The following is a 16,014-nucleotide window of genomic DNA, read 5'->3' on the forward strand; positions in this document are numbered from 1 at the left end:
CAGCGATTTGTAATGCAATTTCACAGGTAATGATGGCAGGGTGGGATACCGCCTTGCTGCAGGGTATAGTTATGTGGCTGTTACCCTTCATACTGTTTTAAAATCCGACTAAACGTGATTTAGTGCAGGAGGGGAGTCCTTGTTCACCAAGGCACATTCACATGTTTAATTATTATTTAAAAAAAAAAAAGAAGTAACGAGAAAAAGGCAAAATTGCAACAAGAAAAAGAGAACATAGGGTGAACGATGAGCTGGAACTTATGGCTGCAGTACATTACAACCCTAACCATTTGTTAATAAGTTACATTTTCCCTATTTGTCCTCATATTCTCTTATATCCACTTCTTCATCCTTCTTGAATCTGGATTCCTGCCTCTTAGCTTCTCTTCTCTGCATCATGAAACCATTTCCCAATTCTTGGGGTGCCCATGTGTGAGATTTTTAATCCCAGCCAAACTAGCAACTTCCACTTGCTTCACAGAAGCTGGATTGGAAACTGTTTAGCTCTCTGAGCAACTGAACATTCTATGTCAGGACAGTACTTCAGCTAATCAGTGACAATAACTTCACCTCCTCAAATGCTGAACAATATAGATTGTTTCTTTGGGCAGCATACAGGTTCTCTCAAGTACAAGAGCTCAAATCAAGCAGAGGATTTTGAGGCTTCAAGGCAATAGTTAAAGTACTTATACATTAAATATGATACATATCATGTTGCTGACAAAGCAATAGTCCTGCTAAATATTAGTCTCTCTGATTAATGTTTCACATATCTCATTTTTTGTCTTACGTTTCAACAAATCATTAATTTACAACTGAACTTTCATTGCACAGTTGAGGGACTACAGGCAGCTTCACACCTTCATGGAAAGCAAGGCTGCAACCCTAGCATTTTTACTTGGGCCCTGCATTGAACATAGCGGAACTTATTATTTAATTAACAAGTAAATGATTGGGCTAGAAATGGGCAGGAAAATACAATTAAAATAGCCTTCCCCAACCTGGTGTCCTCTGGATGTGCCTGACTACAACTCCCATCATCCTTAGTCAGCACGGTCAACTACATGAGAGTTGTAGTCCATTACATATGGATGGCGCTATTTATTTATTTATTTATTTATTGGCTTTGTTTAGAATTTAGCTTTAGAATTAAGCTTACTTGGGACAAAAGTTATAATACGAACTGTTTAGTTCACAAGCAAATTGTGGAGTTAAAAGAGTAAAAATGTCATATTTAAATCTACTGCCTTCATATGTGCACGCACAACAGTTTTACAATGCTACTGTGGCCCTTCCCCCTCTGGAGAATAATTTGTGGTGAATAGTGCTGAATTCTTATGTGTAATGTCAGCCAATTCTAAAAGCCATTATTATTTCATGTCCTCCAGAAATGGGAAACAACAGCAGTGTGAGGACATACTACCTTTGTTTTTGCAAGATGAGGTAAGGCAATGAAAAGTGATCATTTTACTTAATGAGCAGCTTAGATGTGGTTGTACCCCCTTATTAGATAAGTGTCAAAGGCTTATATATTCATAGATGAGGGAAATAAAATAATAACTGTACTGGTTGTTTGTGTTCAGGCAGTGTATTGCTACAGGCAGGATTTGGTTGAACTATTGTACATCTTTGATATGCTTTCTAAACTTCCTGTGCTATGTCTACATGTTACCGAGTCTATTAATTCAGTGATTCATGTAACATATAAGAACCTCAAAAGCACTTTTGAGAAGTAGCAGTCCATTTTGAGTCCTGGCTGACCCAGTAGTCCAGGCTCCTGAAAAGAGGTGTGTTTAACTCAGAAGCAGAAATCTCCCCGTGTCTCCCAACTTGAACAAAAACATTGAAGGCGTAGGTGGTTTCATACCTTTCCCCAGAAAATTCCCTTTCTTTTAAATTACCTCCACTTGTAGGCGAAACTTTGTGCGTGTGGTATTTTTGTTCAGCTTTTTCTTTTCTTTTTTAGAAGAGTAAGCTATACATGGATTTAAAAGCCAGACTGAAAAACAAAAATAAGTTGTGCCCACCACAAACACTGGAAACTGGCTCGAACTCTTCCTCTTCTTCCCCTCCACATCACCCACGCAATAAATCCTAAATTGAACTTTTAACTATTGTTTTTCATTCTGAATTTTAGTTTTCCCTGTGTTGCCTTTGAAGGATTGAACATTTTTAAAACTGTGTGTGTAAACCACTATACATATTAAATCCATTTGGCTTTTTGTGCCTACTGAACTGGGCATAAATTCCATATTTGTATTTATAACTGGTCGACCATATTTTTAAGAGATTGAATTTTTCTAATACCAGATTGGATGCAGACCAAGTGATACTTAGAACAGACCCACTGAAGTCAATGGAACCCAAGTTAGTCATGACTAACCTAAGTCCCATTGTTTTCAATTTGTCTATTTTAAAGGTGCATCCAGACAAGGAATCATCCTGACTTTTTCATGGAATGTTGAAGGGTTCCAGATGTTGTCTTCAATTTGCAACCCTCTTGCGTTTCCCATGGGTTCTTCCATCTTTTTTCTTTCCACAAAAAATCCATTAAGGGAGAAAGACGTGGGTTAGCAGCACAGTCTCTTTGATTGGTAGTATGAGGAGCAATGTGACTAAGGATTCTTCCTGATGGAGGGCCACCATCACTAGCTATCAAAAGGCACTGTGCAGCTATTTTGTCTTTCTTGTAAGAAAAAAGGTGGAAGAAGCAGTGGAAGAACACAGGAGGGCTACACATTGAAGACAATGTCTGGACCACCCGTAAAGTTCCTTGAATGAAGCCTTATCTGGAAGCATCCTTAGTCTGGATCCAACCCTGTAAATGTTGTGTTCTTTTGACTATCAGAATTTTACTTGTACAAAGAAGTGAAAAATATGAAAGTGCAGCTGTCAGTGTCACTGATGTTCATGTAAGAATATATATCATGATTGCTTTGTGATGATCAAAATGCTTAACCAGAGAATTGTCCAGAGACTGAAAAAACTGCTAGATCATTTCACTTCAACAAGGTGTTGTATATGTTCCTGTAGACAAAACTCTGCAGACAAGCCATGCCCACAATTAATCTGAATACTCTTTTATTTTAGATGCCCTATTTATATATAGATATAGATACACATACACACGCGCGCGCACACACCAGTGTTGATGCAGCTCTTCCCTTTAGTCATGCAGCTAGGGCTGGACATCAGGGTCAACATCCAGGGTCCCACAGCTGAGGGGGCCTCCAAATGATCAGCCAGAGTGACAGGTGATGGGGCGCAGCGACAAACAGGCCTGGTGTCAGCACCTGGACCAGCATGACCAGCTGGGGCCCACCACAGCTGACATTTCTCGCTGCAGCATCCTTCTTATTTCAAAAAACATGTTGTTAGGGGCCAACCAGCTGAGTATGTACATAGTTACACACGCTCATTTTGTTATATTTACTTTAAGTATCCTTCTCCACAACAAAATGGCACTTCTTGTTAACAAATGTGTTTAGCATCAGGGCTGAAGAAGCAAGCTCCACTTTATTCCAGTAGTTATAATGGTACTATAATTTTAGTGAGTTTACAATATGAAACTGCACATGCTCAGAGTATTCCTATTTTTATTGGGGTTGGCACACAGTGTTTTTGTTTTGCCTTTTGCTCATATCAAGAATGTGGAAGCATGGAACAGTGGTAGAAGGAGGGAGAAGAGAAATTTTGCTTGCGTGCTTTGCAACTGAAGTAATAGACATGACCGTCTAAACTCTCCCCCACCCCGCATAAGACCACTAAGTCCAGGGTCTAAAATTACCTAGGTGCACCACTGCTTCCCTTAAGATCATTTTATTTGTGCATAGTATATATTTGTGATTGACATGGGGCAGCAGGACTAGAGTGTTGTGAGGAGAGCCACTGCAGATCTTACTATATCTCTGCAATGAGCTTGTGAATACTGACCTCTGGAAAAAATGTATATAACCTATTATACAAAGGTCAGTAGACCACATTTCAGGACTGGTAGTAGTAAGTACATAATTCCTTTAAGATATATTTCAGACCTGAGGAACTACAACATTATATTCAATTGACATGCAACTTAAGTTTATTTTTCTCTCAGTTGATCAAAACAGATTTGAAGCAGTTGGTTATAAGCAAAACCAACTGAAGGAGCAGGAAGGAAATATACGGACAATCTGGTGGACTGAAAGCTAAGATATGGAAATGTTAAGTGTCATTCCTTAATTGGAAGGTAATCTGTTTAATCAGTTTTGTAGATGGTAGAAGAGGAAACTAAAACAGAAGTATGAGATAGAATATGTGCCTTTGTTTGAAATGCTGCAATTTTAAAAATATCAAACAATACATGGCAGGAAAGTATACCAAAATACCAGGGAATAAATCAGATTTCTAAAAGATCTGGTAGTTTGCTTTTGAGCTGCCAGTATGTTTTAACTGAGACTTTTTGAAAGATTGCTTGTGTAACCAAGGGAACTGATGGTGCTGCATAACAACAACAAAAAGATGCCTATATTAATAAACATGATGTTTGGCAATGCTACATGAATGTTGTGCTATAGATGGAAAGGTATATTGCTCTCACTAGATAAAATAGTGCCGACTATAGAGCTGCTACTTTCCACTGCTGATATTTTTACTTGTTCGGTAAACCAGAAGACCTTTCTAGGAAATTGAACTCCAGTGTTCATGTTGAGGTCAAATGCTGTGAAAAAAAATGGTCTGAGATTGTCAACAGTGCATGAAAATCCATTGAAATGAATAGGACTTCTGCATGCAGTTCTTCTTTAGAATATTTGGTTATGGTTCCCTTAGCGGACTGTCTATTTTACTAAGAACAATGGATCAAAAATCTTTGCAAAATGGAGGAGCCAGCCAGATTTTCTAGAAGCCAAGTGTGATAGGGGAGAGATAGAGATAGGAGTGTACAAGTGAGAAGATGGAGCTATCCTTGCTGGTGTGTTCTGTTCTCATTCTCTCACCCTTTCTTCCACACAGTGCTTAAATGAAAAGGACTGGAGCTAAACCTTAACATGAATTCATACTTTCTGACTGGGGTGCCCACCCTTCCTTCCTCCAGTGATTGGCAGCTGGTTTAAATTAGAGAGTAAGAAAGTAAACCAAGGAAGTGGTCAGGTTCTACACATAACACGTGGGAGGAGGAGAAACTTTAAGCTGGACACTTACGCATTGCCCCCAAAAGAGGAAATGTATTGACAAAAAAGAGGACACAGATTTGTATAAAATTCCATATATGCTAATTGATATGTATAGATGCAAATTTTGACATAATGGCTATCATTTAAATAGAAATACAATATATCTCACCACAGTGGGGAAGACTATGACCAGATGACCTGTGTACCTGCTCAGTGTGCTATCCAGGTGTGCAGTGTTGGTGCACAGCTTCAAGGCACCTGCTCTTCCTTCTTAGAGCTGTTTATCTTTCAACTGGGCTGGCACTGACTAGATAGCTCTTCAAATAGAGGGTGCCTTCAAATAGAAACTATCCTCTGTAAACTAGGACACCTGGCCACCCTAAGAAATATTCTTCCAATCCTCTTTAGCAGCCTGGGGGCCAGCTACCAGAATTTAGGCATCAGTGACAATTGAGTGCCCGGAGGTTTGTTCTCTAAAGCATTCTTGTCATTCCTATATTTGTATGTAGGAATCAGTCTTTAAAGTATGTATAGGTAGATTTGTTTAACAGCAGAAAGGTCTTTTATGTGATATTTAGGTTGGTTTCTTGGAGTATTCTAACAAATGATGGCCACAATATCAGGAGTCTCTTTAGCCACTTAATGACAATCAGATCATAGATTTGCACATTATTAGAAAGTTCCAAAAGGAAATGAATTGTACTTTTTCTTTTTGCACTGCTGAGCTGAGGTATCAAGGGGGAGCCTTCCAGAGAGATATATGAACTTTTTCAGTACCTGGAGCAGTGTATTACTTTGATTCCATGACTCACTCATGCCTCTTCTTCTGGCATGTTCAGGTAATGTGTAAAATCAGCCTCAGTATAGGTTCATGGAAGCATCCCTGTCAGAGTAAGGTGCACGCAACAGTGCAAATAGTATATTTGGTCTGATTTACAGCTTGATCTTGTTTACTCATGAAAGTCCCATTGATTTTGTTGGAGCTGACTTGCCCCAGAAAGTATACGGAATAATGGGCTCAAGTTATAGGAAGCCAGATTCTGGCTGAACATCAGGAAAAACTTCCTGACTGTTAGAGCAATACGACAATGGAACCAATGACCTAGGAAGGTAGTGGGCTCTCCCACACTGGAGCCATTCAAGACGAGGCTGGACAGCCATCTGTCAGGGATGCTCTGACTTGGATTCCTGCATTGAGCAGGGGGTTGGACTCGATGGTCTTGTAGGCCCCTTCCAACCCTACTGTTCTATGATTCTATATTTAGGATTTCAGTTTCAAGCTGTGGTCTTAGACCAAGATGCAAAGAACTTGTGCATCTAGGGAGACTTTGGACTTGATGTGTCTTAGCCAGCAGTCCCTTATGAGGCAAGTCCTAAAAGCATTTTGTGATGGGCCTGCTATATAGAGAGAACAATTGCACTGGATGCAGGAAAGCTCTTGAGTGCACTTTGGACCCGCCGTCCTAAATTGGAAACAAGTTCCATGAATGAAGTGGGACTTAGTTAATGGGTTGGATCCAGACTAAGTCATAGTTAGAGGTGAAATCAATGGGACTTAAGTAACAATGAATGAAGGTCTGATTAATGTCAGTGGGCCTACTCTAAGTATGACTAAATCTGAATACAACCGATTGTGCCTAGGATCAGAGTGTTAGTGTAGAAAGATTCTGCACGACTTCCTAGAAACCATGGTCAGTTACATGATGGATGGTTCTAACATATTGTTGCTTCCCCAAAGATACACGAGTTCAACAAGCAGTGTAGTACAAGGGAAGTTGCCTATGTGCTATGAAGAAGTTGGGCTGATGGAAGAACCTGATGCAGTTACTTGTAAACAAGAGGATGCGAGGAAGTAGACTTTTTAATCTAAAGCAATTTGCTTGGCAGTTAGTCATTTGGTAGTTATGTCTTGGATTGATTAGAATGAACTACTAATGTAAAATAGCAATATGAAAGAAAATCAAGGAAGGCCTTTTTAATTTGCATGAACTGTATGATATGCTGATTTGATGAGATGTCTTCCAAATTCTGAAAGTAGGTAATGAATATAATCAAGTTTCATGTAACCAAACATGTTTGTAATTATAGACCTTAAAGGACACATTTCTATAAACCATTTGGGTACCTTGGCTAGCTGCTTCTTTCTCTTGTCATAAGGTTACTTTAAGTTATTGTGTGCTGTTGTTTCTCTCATAATAAAGCTGTAATAACATAAGTCTTCATCATACTAAAAATCTGCACCATATTATTCACCAGTAAAATGCCTGCTATTATTCGCTGTCATATGGTACACCATCATAGGAATCACTAAACATTGTCAGACTCCACATTGTCATATCTTCAGCACCATAAAATCTAGCTTATCTGTGTGAGTTCTTGTCACTTTGCCCTTCATTTCCATTGATTGGGTTCTACATTATTTTGTCTCAGAACAGCTGTTCTAGCAACACTTTTTAAATTTTAAAATGTGCAAATTATATCCATGTCTATTTGTGTTTAAGTCTAAAAATTGAGATTTCTTTCCTTGTTCCAGTTGAACTTGTTGTCTCGTTTGGGGCTTTTGAATATTTTTAGATCAGCTTTCTCCAACCTGTTGCTTTCCAGATGTGTTGGACTACAACTCCCATCATTCTGAGTTAGCATGGCAAAGGTGCTTTAGATAAACAAAAGAAGCATGCAGGGGAAAAGTACTAAACAGTGGGTTATTGTTGCTGTTTTTGTAGAGTAATAAAAAACTAGAAGCTCATATGTTTTCTATAGGAATAATTAAAGCAGAATACAGGGAATGCATGAAATTCCATTCAACGATGAAATTGATTTCTGAAAAAGAATATATAGGTGCAAGGTGGTGAGATTAAAAACACTCCCCTCTGCTCCCCACACCCATTTTCTTTCCAGTTGATATAGTTTCACACGACAAAGTCACTTGCAAACAACTGAACTGTAGCACATGATTTCCTGGCCTTTTAGTACTTTTTATAGTTTTTCACTTCCTCTGTTATAATATTTGTGTTATGCCAGAATGAGACATTTTTCTCCGTTTTTATTGTGTCTGCTGCCTTTTATGAAGTTCAATAACTTCAAGCATCCATGTAATATATGAGCTCCTCTAAGCAGGTAACCTTTTACTAATAATCAGTAGCTGACATCCCCATTCTCTCCTCCCCCTTCAGTGCCCCCCCATGCTGGAGCAGATTTGGCTCTGTCTGTGTGTGTGGGGGGGGGATGCAGTGGGGAGGGGGCAGCACCAGTCTGAGGTATCTTGCCACCTGAGGGGATAACCTTCACTTTCGTCACTGCTGCCTCCTTCTACCTCCACTTAGTGCTCCTGCCTGGCTGTGAAACCCTTGCAAGAGCTTGCCCAAACCCACATGGGTCCTGTCCAAGCTCTTGTGAGACCTACAGCTACTGTAAGGAGAAGTGGGGGACGCATGATGGGAGTGTGGCTGTTGCTCCAGAGAGCTCCGTCAGCCACACTCTCACTGTGGTAAGTGCCACGGCAGAAGAGTGGTTGGCAGGGCTCTCCATAGCACGCACTAGAGGGGCCCCCACCACATGCCCTCCTGGCTGGGAGAGCAGCACAAATTTGCCATTCTGCCACCTCATGCACGCACATCAGTCCTCAAAATGGTAGGGCCGGCCCTGAGAAGGGGAAATCTGTTCCACCACCAGTTCCCTTCCACTGGCAGAATGACACAACTGGATGCAACCCCTTATTTAGAAAACCGTTAAATATTATGACTTCTAGAAATGTCTTAGTCAGTACTCATTAATAGAGACAGAAAAGTAGCAGCTCATTAGTTCTTTGCTTAATTGTCTTAATCTAGTCACAGAGATGAAATGCTGGAGAGTGCAAATTAGAGCTGAAATGAGTATATACACACTTTAAATTTGAATTTCATAAACATAATAGAAATTGATGAACCTTTCAAAGAACGCAGGGGCTCAGATTTGATTTATGAACTCAACCTGTTCTATTTTCTTAACCTTAAATTTAAAAAATGCCTACCTTGCCTACTTTAAGATTTCCCCCCTACACTCCCCCCTGCATCCATAAATGATTAAAAGGTGGCTAATTCTAGAAATTCTAAAATGACATGAAGGATATAAAATTAAAGATGTGCAAACAAGAATGTTAGAACTCTCTCTCAACCTTGTTAGAATACAGTGATCTGATATTGTAACTTGCAGTACTAGTTTCCTGGGACTTCGGGGGATACAACTGTGTGTCTTTTTATGTCCATATGTAACTTATGGACATAAGTTACCCACCATCTTATACAAGAATGGGAACTGGATATCCCCCGAAGTCCCAGGGAACTAGTACTGCAAGTTACAATATCAGATCACTGTATTCTAACAAGGTTGAGAGAGCGTTCTAACATTCTTGTTTGCACATCTTTAATTTTATATCCTTCATGTCATTTTAGAATTTCTAGAATTAGCCACCTTTTAATCATTTATGGATGCAGGGGGGAGTGTAGGGGGGAAATCTCAAAGTAGGCAAGGTAGGCATTTTTTAAATTTAAGGTTAAGAAAATAGAACAGGTTGAGTTCATAAATCAAATCTGAGCCCCTGCGTTCTTTGAAATTTGCACATCTGGATCTTGCAATTTTTGCCCATTGTTCTTGGCAAAATTGCTTAAGCTCTGTCAGATTGGATGGGGACCATTGGTGAACAGCAATTTTCAAGTCTTGCCACAGGTTTTAAATCAGATTAAAGGTCTGGGCTTTGACTGAGCCATCATAAGACATTCAGGTTCTTGTTTTTAAACCACTCCAGTGTAACTCTGGCTGTGTGTTTAGGGTCATTGCCCTGCTGGAAGGTGGACAATCCACCCCAGTCCCAGGTCCCTTGCAGACTGAAACAGGTTTCCTTCTAGAATTGCCCTGTATTTGTCTCCATCCATCTTACCCTCAATCCTGACCAGTTTCTCAGTCCCTGCTGATGAAAAGCATCCCCACAACATGATGCTGTCACCACCATGCTTCATCGTGAGGATGGTGTTCTCAGGGCAATGAGCACTGTTGGCTTTGCTCCACACGTAGTGTTTTGAGGTAAGGCCCAAAAGTTTAATTTTGGTCTCATCAAACTAGAGAACCGTTTCCCACATGCTCTGTCTCTCACATGCCTTTTGGCAAAATCCAAATGGGATTTGATACGTTTTTCTTTCTTTCCAGCAATGGCTTTCTTCTTTTCACTCTTCCATAAAGCCCAGCTTTGTGCAGCCTCCTGGTGATAGTTGCCCCATGGATGGTTTCTCCCATCTCAGCTGTGGATCTCTCTAGCTCCTTCAGAGTTACCGTTGGCCTCTTGGTTGCTTCTCTGACTAATCCCCACCTTACCCGGTCACTGAGTTTTGGTGGACAGCCTTCTCTAAGCAGAGTTGTAGTTTTGCCATATTCTTTCCATTTTGTAGTTATGGATTTAATGGTGCTCCAGGGAATGTTCATAGTTTGGGATATTTTTTTGTAACCTAACCCTGCTTAGGGATTCTCCAGAACTTTATCCCGGACTTGTTTTGCTAGCTCCTCAGTCTTCATGATGCTGTTTGTTTAGATACCATAAAATAGTAGAGTTGGAAGGGGCCTAAAAGGCCATTGAGTCCAACCCCCTGCTCAATGCAGGAATCCAAGTCAGAGCATCCCTGACAGATGGCTGTCCAGCCTCGTCTTGAACACCTCCAGTGTGGGAGAGCCCACTACCTCCCTAGGGAATGGGTTCCATTGTCGTGTTGCTCTAACAGTCAGGACATTTTTCCTGATGTTCAGCTGTAATCTAGCTTCCTGTAACTTGAGCCCATTATTCTGTGTCCTGCCCTCTGGGATAATCGAGAAGAGATCCTGGCCTTCCTCTCTGTGACAACCTTTCAAGTACTTGAAGAGCGCTATCATATCTCCCCTCAGTCTTCTCATCTCAAGGCTAAACACACCCAGTTCTTTCAGTCTCTCCTCATAGGGCTTTGTTTCCAGTCCCCTGATCATCCTTGTTGCCCTCCTCTGAACCCTCTCCAGCTTGTCTGTATCCTTCTTAAAGTACTGGACACAGTACTCCAGATGAGACCTAACCAGTGCTGAGTAGAGGGGAACTAATACTTCCCGGGATTTGCAAGCTATGCTTCTATTAATGCAGCTCCAATAGCATTTGCCTTTTTTGCAGCCACATTACATTATTGGCTCATATTCAACTTGTGATCTACAACAGTTCCAAGATCCTTCTCGCTTGTAGTGTTGTTGAGCCACGTATCCCCCATCTTGTAAATGTGCATTTGGTTTCTTTTTCCTAGGTACAGAACTTGGCATTTATCCCTATTAAATGTCATTCTGTTGTTTTCTGCCCAGTGCTCTAGTCTATCAAGATCACTTTGAAATTTGTTTCTGTTTTCCAAGGTATTAGCTATCCCGCCCAATTTTGTGTCATCTGCAAATTTTATCAGCATTCCCTGCACCTCCTCCTCCAGGTCATTCATAAAAATGTTGAAGAGCACTGGGCCCAGGACTGAGCCCTGCGGTACCCCGCTCATTACCTCTCCCCAGTTTGAGAACATCCCATTGATAAGCACTCTTTGAGTCCGATCCTGTAGCCAACTGTGGACCCACCTGATCATTGTTTCATCTAGCCCACTTTGAGCTAGTTTGCTCATCAGGATATCATGGGGCACTTTGTCAAAAGCTTTGCTGAAGTCAAGGTATATGATGTCCACAGCATTCCCACAGTCCACAAGGGAGGTTACCTGATCAAAAAATGAGAGATTTGTCTGGCAGGATTTGTTCTTGATAAATCCATGTTGTCTTTGAGTAATCACTGCATTGTTTTCAAGATGCTTACAGATGGATTGCTTTATCATCTGCTCCAGAATTTTCCCAGGGATTGATGTCAGACTGACTGGCCTGTAGTTCCCAGGTTCCTCCTTTTTACCCTTTTTGAAGACAGGGACAACATTAGCCCTCCTCCAGTTATCTGGCACTTCACCTGTCCTCCATGATTGCTCAAAGAAAATATGCTCTCCAGCAAACTCTAGGGCCTTCCAGAAACAGGTGTATTTAATCTGAGATGATGTGACCCTTGAATTACACACAGAACCAGACATGGAACAACTGATTGGTTCAAAATTGGGAAAGGAGTACGACAAGGCTGCATATTGTCACCCTGCTTATTTAACTTATATGCAGAGTACATCATGAGAAACGCTGGGTTGGATGAATCACAGGTCGGAATTAAGATTGCCGGGAGAATTATCAACAACCTCCGATATGCAGACGATACCACCCTAATGGCAGAAAGCGAAGAGGATCTCAAGAGCTTCTTGTTGAGGGTGAAAGAGGAGAGTGCAAAAGCTGGTTTGAAACTCAACATTAAAAAAACTAAGATCATGGCATCTGGCCCCATCACTTCCTGGCATATAGAAGGGGAAGAAATGGAAGCTGTGACAGATTTTATTTTCTTGGGCTCCAAGATCACCACAGACGGTGACTGTAGCCATGAAATTAAAAGATGCTTGCTCCTTGGGAGGAAAGCTGTGGCAAACCTAGACAGCATAGTAAGAAGCAGAGACATCACCTTGCCGACAAAGGTCCGTCTAATCAAAGCTATGGTTTTCCCAGTAGTAATGTATGGCTGTGAGAGCTGGACTATAAGGAAGGCTGAGCGCCGAAGAATGGATGCTTTCGAACTGTGGTGCTGGAGAAGACTCTTACGAGTCCCCTAGACTGCAAGGAGGTCAAATCAGTCCATCCTAAAGGAAATCAACCCTGAGTGCTCATTGGAAGGACAGATACTGAAGCTGAAACTCAAATATTTTGGCCACCTAATGCGAAGAGAAAACTCCCTGGAAAAGACCCCAATGCTGGGAAAGACTGAAGGCAAAAGGAGAAGGGGCGGCAGAGGATGAGATGGCTAGATAGCATCACCGATGCAATGAATATGAACTTGAGCACGCTCCAGGAGAGAGCACAGGACAGGAAGGCCTGGCGTGCTATGGTCCATGGGGTCACGAAGAGTCGGACACGACTGAACAACTGAACAACAACAACAACAGACTCCATTCACCAAATTGTGTGACTTCTGAAGGCGGTTGGTTGCACCAGAGCTTATTTTGGGGGGTCACAACAAAGGGGCTGAATATGTATGCAATCCAGATTTTTCAGTTTTTTATTTGTAAATCATTTTGTAAAATATGTAGATTTTTCTCGACTTCAACATTATGGACCATTATGTTTAGATGAGTGACAAGATATCCTAATTAAATCCATTTTAATTCCAGGTTGTAACGCAACAAAATGTGGAAAAGTCAAAGGGAGGTCAATACTTATGCAAGACACTGTATTTGATCATATATCAGACTTGTTGTGTCACACCCAGACCTTACTTTGAAGATCATTTGTGGTGATATTTGCAAGTCTGTAAACCAGCTATAGGTGTTGTGCTATGTGTTGGCCTGCTTGGGTAAACAGACTTCAGGAGGTGGGACTGAGTAACATTAACCTTAATCCAAGTAAGCTATGCACAATAACCAGTAAGGGAAACAGTTTTAAAAATATTGCAGGGTAGAGAAGAAAACCTGAGAGTTAAAAATCCAGCTCAGAGATTGCATTAATGTATGTTTGTCTTCAAAGTGTTCTTCTTATTCAAAAAGGTTTATGTATTAAACAATTTACTTTAATTATGGGGTTGATAACCATGTGTTCTGACATAAATTGCTTGTCTCATTTTAAAGCTAAGATGGGGCCAGCAGGAGTGGTGGGGGGAGGGGAGTATTTTTTATGTTGTGCAGATTATACAGGATCTCCTTATAGTCAGGCTTTGGCTACTGCTGTAACACTCACAAAGCAACAAAAATCCAAAAATAACCACATTACTTACAAGACCTTAAATAGTCATATGCCCCGTTAGCTGCAAGAGGAAGTGGCGTGGGAGTAACTGCAGCATGATGTATTTTGTGGAAGATAATATATATTTAATTTGTAATTTTAAAATATATAAACTTATAAATGATGATTTAATGTGGGGGAAGAGCTACATGCATGATGCACTGGAGTGTAGGAAATGGCGTTATTCAGGCAGTAATGATAAGCCAGCAATGCAATATAGTTTTAGTATCCAGATGCACAGTGAACTATTTATAACAGCTTTATGCAGCGTTTCGGCTGAAGAATGTTGCATTCTATAGTGGCTTACGTAGGAGTACTTCCATGCTGTTGCTCCATCTCTGGCCCTGAAAGATAGAAGAATGATTCAGAACTCTTTGCTCTTTGGGCCTGCAGTAATATTAGAAGGTATTGAATGGGGCAAAGGGTGGGCACACGTAGTCTACGAGACTGCTGCAGCCTGCCAGGCCCTTGATAAGCCACCTGTTTTTGCAGACTGTGCGGCCTGAGTGGGGGAAGACTGTAGGCCAGCTTTCCCCTGGTGCCCTCCAGATCTGCTGGATTGCAGTTCCCAGAATCTCCCAGCCAGTTATTTTAAGCTAACGTATGGGGGGATACATATGTTATTGCGACGGCACAGTAGCCGCTCACACTGCTATGGTTATATCTAGACGTGGCTGAAGTAAAATTGCATGACTCCTTTCCACGCTAGTGTCATCTCACCTCTAGGGGGTGATACTACTGTGGGAGGGAACTAATTCTTGAAATAATTTTTCTGATAGCTGTCAGGCCCTGGGCGGAGTTTACAGTGGAGCCTAGTGCAAAAGCTAAATTTCTCTATTACGTATTTTTATTAGTTTTCTGCCACTGAGCAGGACTATCCATATATGAAATTGGGCCTCCACGGCTACCACACAATCCAGACTACAACTATGACACAATCAGAAAGCAGAAAATAACCTACTTGCCGAGCAAATGGCTTAGGAAAGGGAATAGTCACAGACATAAGGTAAAAACACACACATGCATTATATGATCAAGGAGTACAGCATGTAGGTTACACCCCCTTCCAAATACATGTGCTCACACCCCTTTCCATACAGATTCAAGAAGCAGCAACACACATTCATGCATGCACAGATGGACAACAACCTTACAGAGATGGTTGGTCCCTCTTTCACCCACACGAGTGCGTACACATGATGGTGGTCTTGACCTGACATCATTTCCATTACTGGCAGAGCATGAGTGCTCCACTGGTCCTGTCTCCACCAGTCGCACTCACAAAAAGGAGGCTTGGGCGACAGGAAGCTAGAATTTAGGAGATCAGCCTGGGCCTTAGCAGCTCTTCAAAATGCATGGGCCTAAGCCTATGCAATAATGAAAGAGAGGGCACCCCCACATAGCTGCAGAGTGTGTGTATGCGTGCATTTGCACGTGTGCATGTTACTAAAAAAAAATATTTTTAAAAAACTGAAGAAAACTATCTAAAATGGGAAAAGAGATAGAATGTCGTGTTTCAGGCTTATTTAGCCATATATGTCACTTGCACGTGCACATCTAGAAGTTACTGAAGGGGTGCGGGCTGCAGCCACAGGGTAGAAGTTCCTATACAACAGTGGTAGCATACAAAATGGCTCATGGATGGATGGGATAGGGTGAGCCACACATAACACTGACAGTATGTCAAGGCTGTGTTGGCGCAAATGTTGTGTGATCCTAATTTCCAGGCAGCATTGCCTGACACGTAAGGAAAATTACACCATTGTGGAAAGGAGAGTAAAGCACATGAGAAGATCTTTTTTTTTCTTTTTACTTAGATCACCACATGCTAGTGCATTTTGTCCAGTAGTTTTTCATGAGTCGAGAATGATTTTGGTATTAAGCTAAATCAAGACCTATTTGGAAAGTGTTGATTGCTTCAAATTTTCTGGCATTGCAATATGTGTTGAGAGTATTGGAGAGGAAGGAAAATAAGTATAGATAAGCATATAAT

At 41.1% G+C, this 16,014-nt stretch overlaps 1 protein-coding gene across 7 annotated transcripts in view; it reads left to right on the plus strand.

Moving 5' to 3' along the window:
* Window positions 1-16,014, plus strand: part of CDC42SE2 (CDC42 small effector 2) — a 101,392-nt gene that overhangs the window by 40,365 nt on the left and 45,013 nt on the right. For 3 of the 7 annotated variants that reach the window (XM_084834021.1, XM_084834018.1, XM_084834024.1), the window contains one exon: window positions 1,389-1,443. The exons of 3 other annotated variants lie outside the window; for them this stretch is intronic. The gene's annotated coding sequence lies outside the window, so the exon portion shown is untranslated. Of the gene's footprint in view, window positions 1-1,388; window positions 1,444-4,093; window positions 4,226-16,014 lie in introns of all 7 variants that reach the window. One more of the 7 variants, XM_084834022.1, reaches the window with a different exon arrangement.

Source organism: Heloderma suspectum, chromosome 2, assembly GCF_057233095.1.
Source record: "Heloderma suspectum isolate Gila_16-S chromosome 2, 16-S_ref, whole genome shotgun sequence".
In the NCBI taxonomy this organism is placed as follows: Eukaryota; Metazoa; Chordata; class Lepidosauria; order Squamata; family Helodermatidae; genus Heloderma; species Heloderma suspectum.